Source organism: Malurus melanocephalus, unplaced genomic scaffold (genome assembly GCF_030028575.1).
Source record: "Malurus melanocephalus ecotype Western Australia unplaced genomic scaffold, MMel_1.1 scaffold_365, whole genome shotgun sequence".
NCBI classification, from domain to species: Eukaryota; Metazoa; Chordata; class Aves; order Passeriformes; family Maluridae; genus Malurus; species Malurus melanocephalus.
In genome coordinates, this window is record NW_026623597.1 from 341,568 (window position 1) to 349,323 (window position 7,756).

Below are 7,756 nucleotides of genomic sequence, written 5' to 3' on the forward strand. Positions count from 1 at the left end.
CCTACAAAAAAAAATCAAAATTAAATGAATTAATCACATGCTGAGATTTTTTTTGGCCCTTCATCACTTTGTAAAAGATAATAAAATAATGTTCTGATTACAAAAATTTTATATTTTGCATACAGCATATAACATTTAACAGGAACCTATCATTGATGGGTGGCATGTAAACCAAKATAATTGCATAAAATAGTTGTTCACTACAGAGCACATGATGAGGGTTACCTATGAGCTAGAAAAAACCAAAACAACAGAGGTCAGCAAAGAACAAGTGACAGGAAACTGTGTGSGAAGAAAGGGAGGAGTGTTTTACTCATTTGGAAAAAGGGAACTGGAAAAAGGGAAGTGCAGAGYCCACTCAGTACTCAAGAGTTCCTGTGTTGGGGGGTGCACAAACCCTGGCTCAGGATGCTCTCGGCTGGAATGTGCCCGTGGCCAGCAGCAGGGCGGATGGTGGCTCATAGCGGGAGGCAGAGTTTCCTCAGGCAGGAGGAAAACAAGCAGGGGCTCTGGAGGCTGCCAGCACTAGGTCACCACCAGGGGCTGCTGCGTGTTCTCCCAAGCCCATCCCAGCTGGAAGCAGTGGGATCCCTGGGAAACAGCAATCATCTTTCACTTATTAAAATGTCTTTGGCTCTCTCCCTCCTCAGACACACCTCATGGATGTTATTGAACATGAGGAAATGACTGGATCAGTTTGGCCTAAACCAGACTGAAGTATGTTGCAACCATTTTTTTTTCTTCATCCTGTTTGATCATTTCTATTTAAAAAAAAAAAAAACAACAAAAACCAAACCTACAGTGACTCCCAGAGTATAATTGTATTTGGAAATCCATGAGCAAAACTGTGCAGCTTTTGGATAAGAATCTGCCAGAAGCACACACAGTGCTTTGAAAGTGAACCTTCCCAAACCCATGCAGAAGAACAGGTTTTTCCCACTGAAACYGATCTAACATAGATCTAATACTAGCCATCAGGCTTAATATGGTCTCTGAAATAGAGTTCCCATAGCTCCTCATCCCATACTGCACTAGGAATAATCCATCTATTTTCTTTGCAGTGAACATCAGTGCATCAGTTCAGCACCCTCTTGAAGCAATTAGGGAAGACACACACGACTTCCCTTCATTCAGACTYTGCTGCCTGAAAACAGTTCACATCCTGAAGCTTCTTCCATTGACCACTGCGTTCTTCACAGCTCAGATGGAAGGAAAGAGGGCATCCCAAAAACAAGCATGACATAACATGAGCCATAGGGAAAATTTGCAAGGTGGTAGGGAAAATACCAATTCATCAGACACTGGGTAGTTCTGACAGAGCAGACCTTTGCTGTAACAAAGCAGCACATTTTCATACTGATGGTGTGTTATTACCCTGCACAGAGTCAAGGGTGTGCATCCATGCTGAGAATGTTTGCATTTGGTCACAAGGCAAACCTACTTCCAAACATGGAGCAGAACTGGCAATGTCAAGCCCTCAGGAACAGCAAGGAGCAGACTATAGACCCATTCCTTGTTCCAGGGATTTAGAAAACCCTAATGCTCACAAAGGGAGCGTTTCTTTTTCCAGAGACACAGAGCTCCTTTCAGTGCCCACACAGATCTCAGCCACACTGCAACCGTCTGCTGACATCTGCCTCCCCTCGTGCTCCAGGCTCAGGGCATTAAAGGCACTATTTCTCCAAACTAGACTTTACAGAATTACCTGGAGGTTTGCTTTTTGGAACTGCAAGCCAGTTTGAACCCTTTATGAATGTCTGTAACATATAAAGAAAAGGAATACATTGCGCCATATCCAGTTGTTGCAAGATTTTGCTGCATTTTGGAATTTAACTGTTGCAGGGATTCAAAAATGAATGTGAAAGGTTTGGAAAGGGAAGGAGGTTGTATTTAATACCCATGTATGCATTTGAATAATTCATATGCACATATCCAATATGCATATTCAATATGATATTCATATGACATTCATTCATATTTCTGCTGCTTTCTGATGGCAAGTTTTAAAAATCCCATCACATAACTCAGCTTGAATGACTGTTTATTTTAAAAAGACTTGCAAAACCAGAAAAAGCATTTGTGTTTCAGAACATACTTTTTTAAAAGGCATCTCACATTGCTGGGAAAATAATCAAATTACTTTCTTCTGCATTGTGTTTTCAATATTCTATGCATTCTACATSTGCAGTCACTTCTGCAAACAGCAAAACATGAAGGAAGCATGCTGTACTCTGCCACATTCCACAGCAATGTTCCTTTTTGGTTTTGTACTATGGAAATGCATCACTCAAAAATGCCCTGCTACTACTTTCCTTTCACATAGAGCAGTTCTAACACAGGGCTAGAAATCATAGAGTGGGATTTCTTGRAGGATAAAAAGATTTCTTAAATGTATCTATCAGTTGTTAGCATATCAGCCATGTATCTGGTGTTTGGGAGTTGCCATCCAAACGTATCATGAATCACCATCACAGCTTTGCCTGTGCTGGCAGGTGGTTTGCAAACATCCACTTTGATGTGCTCAACTTGTACTTCCTGCCCCACAACCCTCACAGTCAAATCTGCTCCAGTATCACACGGGCAGGGCCCCATTCATCAGCCATCTAGGAATCTGCAGGAAAGCAAAAATCAAAACCAGTTGTTATCTGCATCAACAKCCATGATTATGAGTCAATCCTCGTGCAGTCCTGCCCAGTCCCCTCCAGATACCTGGCAATACCCACCTGGTAGTGCAAGATTGGAAGGGAAATTCCAGGTGTTTTTGTAAATAGGCTGTTGACATGTCTATGCCATAAATATTCATTAATATCTGGTCAGTCAGCATAACCCACGAGGGCCAGAGGAAGGGTTTATGTCAGTCCACCACTCCTAGCTTTGTGCCTGGAGCAATCCAGCATGTGATAACTACATTTCCATGTGATATCTCCACACACTGTGTTTCATAACCACTCCTCTCCTGTGGTCTTAGAGTTCCTCCTCAGAGRCTGGCACCCAGTAACCTCTTGCTGTTACTCCTAGGGGATCCCATTGTTTTTCTGGCTACTATTCTCTTCAAGTTTTCATTCTGTATGTCCCCTTTACCTTCCTCTTTAGGGAATCCACAGCTGCTGCTGCCTGTGTGAACTTCGCTGATCTCTTGTACCCCCTGCTACRTTTAATCTTCTCCCAGGGAACCCACATTAACTGGCATCTCTAAAAGTTTAATAAATCAGCTGGAAGAAGGCAAATYAGCAGAGGGTTTCTCTGCAAAGTTACACACTATGCAGCCTGAACTGAGGGTGGGCAGAAGAATGGAGAATWCACCCGTGCTGTGTGTGTAACACATCATCATGCAAACCAAGCAAATATTTGGTGCTCCCCACTCTTCCCCTCCACTGGCATTGGGTAGTCACACAGAGAATTTATTCTACCCCAGTCTGAGAAGCTGTTTAACCTTGCTCTGCTGTCACTCTTAACTAAGCAAAATGGAACTGTTTTCTTCRTAGCATGAGGTAGTCTCTCTTCCCATATAAATATTCCTTGGTCTGGCTTGTCCCCTTACCAAAGTGAAAGGCAGCATACTATCAATAAAAATCAAATGAACTCTTCAATGCTCAACTGTTTGTTTTGGGTTTTGGGGTTTTTTTTGTGTTTTTTTTGTTTTTTGGTTTTTTTTTTTTTGTTAGGAATATATCTTAGCCATTTTTCCCCCTTCTAAATATTTTAACTAATTCAGATGTTAAATAAGACCTTTGGTACTACACTTTCTATAATCCCTCTTCAGTTTGTCTGCTACAATTGTAATGCAGCAAATGGTATTAAAAAYAGTTTCCAGACTTAGTTTATCACATAAACCCTCTCTAGAAAATAAAACTCAAATAGCAAAACWATTTGGGTAAGACCCAGTTTGGGCTGAGTCTCTGTGAACTCCTGAKGTTGCAGCCACAGCACAGCAGTATGTGTGCTGTTCTCCCACCCACAGTGGTGAGCCTGGGGCTATGGCATCAATGCAGAAAKAGGTAACAAGACTCCAAACAGCTCTAGTTTGAAATGCTTCCGTGCCTTCTCCTTCATCCATCTATTTATTCTTCCCACTGCTCATCAGCCTTTGTCCAGTTTCTTCTGTGGCATTCCATCAAGGTGGCAATTCCCCATTTGTTCATGCAGTGAGCTCTGATCCTCAAGTCTAAGGAGTGCCAGGCACAAAACTGGAAAAAAATGCTTTCCACAATACTCCATTCAATAGTAGAGGCTTCTCCTACCTCTAGTGAGAACTGGTGATGTTTGGATGGCAGAAAATCAGATTTACTGTGTGTTCTTTGAATACTACTTTTCCAGTGGTAAYTCTCAATTGAGTTTTAGTTTGCAGAGTTATTTTAAAGTGGTTTTGTGCTRTTTGGCCAATCAAGTTTAACAGAGAATTGCAGTGAGATTAACTCAGTATTTTGGAGCTAATACTGCTTACCATAATTAAAATTCCTTTAAGCAGCTTAGTATAACTCTATTTATACCTGTTTATATGGGAAAAAAAAAATCTTACTCCTGATGAGCAAGCATAAATGGAATAACCCTGGATTGAAATTCAAATCACGCTTCTTCCTCATTGACTTATCAAGCTCTAATGATGTCTTACAGCAATCTGATTTTCCTATGTGCAGGAGATAAACTGATAAATATTCAGTAGTGCAACATAAAATGCAGGGTGTGACGATGCTGTATGACAACCAGTGTTTTCTCTGAATTCCTTAGGAGGAGGTGACAATCCATCTTTTATCAACCAGCAGGCTGGTGCCTTGCTGCACACAGAGACAACATTCAACAGCTTTGCTCGCTACAGCTTCCCACTTACAAACTAGGAAGCCAAGTTTCCTCTGACACTGGTGTACTTTTACTGCAGGATTTGACAGGGACCATTCAGAGTGTTGATTACTGTAATTAGAGCCAAACTCCCTAAAAGTCTTCTTCGTGGCAGTCAAGGAGAGGGGCCCCATCTTGTGGACATTTCCTGGAGCAGGTAGGGTCTGGCTGGGAATTTGTTAACCACGGTTCTGTTAGCAATGCAGCTCTGAAAACAAGCTGTGATAACCAACTGCACCAGATCTTGCCTAAACTAAGCTAAACTCAGCCGGGCTGAGAAGTCACAGTTACGTGCAAAACCGCCCTCATTTCCTTCTCTCGGGGCAAGCCATCCTCACACTCCTGCAGGTGTSAGGCATTCTTCCTCAGCTTTTAAAGAAGGATCTGGAGAGAGGACTTGGCTGTTTGCAAACTCCTTACCTGCTCCCCGAGGAGAGGGAATGAGGGCACAGAGGGGTGAGCCAAGGCGAGGTGAGGGCATCCAGCAGCACCAAGGTCAACTCACCAATCCAAGGAACAATTCCTCAGGAGCCCCAGAGGCTGTGGCATATGTGCCCAGAATGGCTGGAGACACCCCGTGCCAGCCCTCTCGGGCCAGAGCTCASAGCCTTTGAAGAAGAGCACAAGCAGCTTTCACATCTCCCCTACGAGAGCTGCTTACACAATCTCCAGCTGCATCCCACACACACTATCCCACACCTACAACACCTGCATCCTAGGGACAAGTGTCAYCCAAAGAGGCTCCCCACTGGATGCTTATGTTTAAGAGAATGTGAAGTATTTGGGGAAACAGACAGGAAAAAGCTGTTGCACATGCAGAGCGTGTTTCTAGCCCACTTCAAACAGGTTTTGACACCAATAATGCAACCGGCATTTTCACTTCAGGACAAACTCCAGCACACACTGCTTTCACAACTCMCTCAAATTCCCATTTTCATGATTACCAAGACCTTCACCGGGCTCTCCCCTTGTCTCCTACAAAAATGATATCATGTATGGTGCTGCCTTCACAAAGCTATGCCATTTGGAGAATTTTTCTGAGGTTATGTAGGCACAGGAGTGGTGCCGAGGGTCTGGAGCTCTCCTTGGCATACATGGGAATATTGCAGGACTGGGACCTGGACATTTGGCTACACAACATAGAGCTAGTGACCTGGTACAGCTCTCTGGGGAAATGGGCTAATAGAGACTCATACCAAAAGCACCAGCTCAGGTCAGCATGGGGGTTTTGGGAAACAAAGGAGGTTGGAGGTTGGAGGTGCCCCTGGAACTCACCCTTTTCAATCTCTTGTCATGGCCAGGATGAGACCACACCTAATTTTGCTACACCACCACTTATATTTACTCATCCTGAAGAGTTTTGAAACTCTTCMAAGAGGGAGATTCTGTCACTTCTCTGGGCAGGTTGCTCCAGAGAAGTTGTGAGAGATCTCAGAGTGCCGCGGTTCACCCAATGCCAGCTGCCTCCTCTCCTCACACTGCACCTTCCTGACATGTCTGGAAAATTTGTGCATCCATTTTCTATGCTGTTCCTCAGAACTAAAAACCAAAAGCTTATGTGCTTGACTGTAGTGAATCTAAAAGAAGACAACCTTAACTATCCCCTGCATGACTGAGAACTGTCTTAATGCAAGTATTGCATAAATTAATAAWGTCTTCAGTCCAAACTCTTCATYATTCACAACAACCAGCAGACCAGGCTTATTTGCCAGCACTGGAAGAACGAAAGAGTCTCAATTCCAGCATTTTTTGTATGGTAGATAGCAGCAATTCACACTGATGATAAATGTCTTGTACTGCACCTTATGGTACAAATTTTAATGTATAGCACTATCCTTCATTGTGTAATTTTGTCAGTCCTTGAGTTTATGAGATAAATCCCTCTGTCGCAGATCTCAAGGTCCCCAATACAACTGAAAAGAAGAATGACTATGTTCRCACACCCTGAAACGCCCTTATTTACACTCAAAAAAAACCAACCCTTTTTTCTTCTTCTGCCTTAAAACTCACTGASTGCAAAGCAGAACCTCAGATTCAATAAATAAGCAGCACAGGTTCCCCTGTTAGTTAGAGTACACGGATATAAATCTTATCCATTTGAAGTGGTCTTACAATGCAATTTTTATGACTGTGGCTCACATTGCCCTATCTTCACCAGAGATGAAGGCAGCAGACTCTTAAATGATTGGCAAGGCAAGGCAAGGCAAGGCAAGGCAAGACAACTGCTGCCAAGTCCATGCTTGAACACAGTCAGGGCTGTATTCCATAAGGAGGGAAGGTTCCCCAGATTTTTTGTGGTACAGTGGTGATATTTCTTTGATTGCATATGGATCAGAATGTGTCTGGGTAACAGAAGGTGCAAGGAAAAGGGTACTGAAATGCCAGCTCTTTTGCAAGGAACAGTGATAGAGGGACTCCTGCTCGTGTCAGAAAGAGTAATTATCAAAAATCAGGATCTCACACACAGAAATGGCACCCTTCCTGTAATGAAATAGGAACAACAACTAAAGTGTTTAATAAGGACTCCTAAATATATGAATGCATTAATACAGCTGGGCATGCTACTGTGAGAGACTGGTTTTTGAGATGTTGATAGAACGCTGCTCYAAACCTTTTGCCAAAGTTCTCTGATTTTCTGAAGTTGCCAGGGAAGTTTTTTGTAATTTCGGCCTCTTGAGAATATTGTTGGTATTTCTCCCACACATCTAACTCAGAGTACATTWAAAAASTGCAAGCCCTTTTAAGAGGCTCATMRAGCAAATATTATTAAATAGACYCAGTCTGTYRARGTGTGTGGAGAACCAKCYCTGACCACACAGTTACACYGACAGGATAACAATGTGTGAAACTGCCAGACATTCCTGATATCAAAGGGAAATTCATATTAATGGAGCTAGCTAGCCTTAACTTATGGCAACAT